This window comes from Etheostoma cragini, chromosome 1, assembly GCF_013103735.1.
Source record: "Etheostoma cragini isolate CJK2018 chromosome 1, CSU_Ecrag_1.0, whole genome shotgun sequence".
Classification (NCBI taxonomy): domain Eukaryota; kingdom Metazoa; phylum Chordata; class Actinopteri; order Perciformes; family Percidae; genus Etheostoma; species Etheostoma cragini.
In genome coordinates this window covers 32,570,437-32,573,201 of record NC_048407.1, presented here as the reverse complement: position 1 = coordinate 32,573,201, position 2,765 = coordinate 32,570,437, and positions in this window count along the sequence as shown.

The window sequence follows — 2,765 nt, the reverse complement described above, 5'->3', positions numbered from 1 at the left end:
TTATCATCAACATCCATTCCTTTAATTTTAGTCTCAATAATTCATAATTTCTGCTTTTCTAACTCAAACATTAGGGATAATTTTCTATAAATGAGGTTTAATGACCATTAATTCCAAAAATAAATGTAAAACTAAAGTTGATAAGCTAGTGTTACGTAGTGTTAAAAACGTCAAAAAAAGTGACAAACATTGAAAAAAGTGTTGAAAAAAGGGACACTTACGTAAGAAAAAGTTAAAAACATTGATTAAAAGCCTCAATAAAAGTGTTGATAATTTTAATTTTGACGTGAAGACAACACAAGGGATTAAGTACTTTTAGCTGATAATACTTCTGTACTTTTACTTTAGTAGGATTTTGAATACAGGACAAAAATAATCCATGTTTTTTAAGAGATTTGAGGCAGATAAACGGAACGAGGGGGTTTTCTCGTAATAATTCAACTGAAGTAAAAAACAAAAAAACTCGTCATCCGAATCTGAGGAGGGGGGTCTTCTCGAGGCACTCAAGGAACAATCAGTTACCATGGCAGCGAAACCACAAGTGGTCAAACATGACAAGGTTGTGTGTAGCGCGGTTGTGTGTAGCGCGGTTGTGTGTGTCTGTGCTGTGGAAGACAAACAGGAAATCAAACCGCCAAACATTTCAGCTGCATCAGAGCGAGGAAGTCACACCCGATCGCTCCTTAGATCTGCAACACAAATCAATAATGACATAACACTGCGTGTGTGTGTCTGTGTGTGTGTCTGTGTGTGTGTCTGTGTGTTTGTTTGTGTGTCTCTGTGTTTGTGTGTGTCTCTGTGTTTGTATATGTCTGTCTCTGTGTTTATATATGTGTGTCTGTGTGTTTGTATGTGTGTCTCTGTGTTTGTGTGTGTCTCTGTGTTTGTATATGTGTGTCTGTGTGTTTGTATGTGTGTCTCTGTGTTTATATATGTGTGTCTGTGTGTTTGTCTCTGTCTCTGTGTTTGTATGTGTGTCTCTGTGTTTATATATGTGTGTCTGTGTGTTTGTCTCTGTCTCTGTGTTTGTGTATGTCTCTGTGTTTATATATGTGTGTCTCTGTGTTTGTATGTCTCTGTCTCTGTGTTTGTGTGTGTGTCTGTGTTTGTGTGTTTGTGTGTGTCTCTGTGTTTGTATATGTGTGTCTCTGTGTTTGTATGTCTCTGTCTCTGTGTTTGTGTCTGTCTCTGTGTGTGTGTTTGTGTGTCTCTGTGTTTGTATGTCTATATCTCTGTGTTTGTATGTGTGTGCGTGTGTGTGTGTCTCTGTCTGTGTTTGTGTGTGTGTGTGTGTCTGTGTATGTGTGTCTCAAACACACGACCAAACACACAAAGAAAATCAAAAATCTCTCATAAAACCGTTGAAGTATAACATCGTGTGAATCGTCTGAATTGGCTGAATCTGATTGGCTGTTAACTTTAACCCTCGTGTTGACTTCCTGTCGACCATGGTCCTTTTTTCCAACATTTTTGTCACTTTTTCACTGTTGTGAGTGCTTTTTTTGACACTTTTGGTGTTTTTTCCAAAGGTTTTTGATATTTTTCATGTGATCTTATTTCAACGGCCCATTTTTCATGGCAAAAAAAAATTAGCCTAAATACATATTTATTTTTATTGCGTCTTTGGAGTTTCCTTTTTTGATTTTTCTATCTCATCTACTTCCAAAATAAGATCTCTGATCATATTTGGGGAGGTGGGAGCATTCTGCACGCAGTGCGTCCATCTGTGCATGCACTCGTTTGTCACTTCTTAATATTCTTCTTCTTCTTCTTCTTCTTGAACGCCATGACGATGGGAGTCAGTGTGTTGCCATGGCAGTGGAAATACCACCAACATACAGTATCCACATTTGGATCATCTTCAAACGCCTGTATTTGTACTTGTTGACGTTCCTTGTTGTATTGTGATTGAAAAACTCCCAAAAAACCTTTTCCCAGCACATTGTGTGTAATTCCACTGGTCTAATTAAATATGGCAACATTTATATATATTATATATATACATATATACATATATAGGCCTATATATATAATATTTCCACATTTCTATCGTAAGACGCAGTGAAAACTACAAAGAAAATCAACACATGAAATAAAACAAGTCAAATATACTTCTTTTAGTCGTTTTACAGTCATTTAAACACGTTTCACTGACCCATTTCTAAGTGTTTTATATCAGAAATATGGATTTATTTCAACCAAATTGCCCAATAATAACATGGATGATTCCATACATTCTTCAGGTAACATTAATGATTACTTTCATTACATTTTTGGGGTGTTTCGTTTAATCTTAGAGCATTTAAAACATTTTTTTTAATGATTTCAAACCAGTATCGGGATTAAACTTAGAAATCTACCCATCTGAGATCCACTCAACATCCTCTGATCTTAACTAGTAGTCAAAATAATTCATAATTTCTGCCTTTTTAACTAAAACCTTATGTATGATTTGATTTAAATGAGGTTTGTTGACCATCAATTCCAAGAATAAGTGTAAAATCTGTTGTAAAACCAGCTCAGTTTTTTTTTTTAAAGCACCAAAAGCTGGAAAAAGTGACAAGGAAATCAGAAAAAGCGACAAAAACATCAGGAAAACACAAAAAAATATTCATTTTCAATATTTAAGTTCATGGTTAACGGGCCCCGCGATGTTAGAGTCACAACAGCACAGAAAGGGCACTAAATGCAAAGAAAGTACAACAAATGTAGGTAAATGAGGAGGAGGAGGAGAGGAGGAGGAGGAGGAGGAGGAGAGGAGGAGG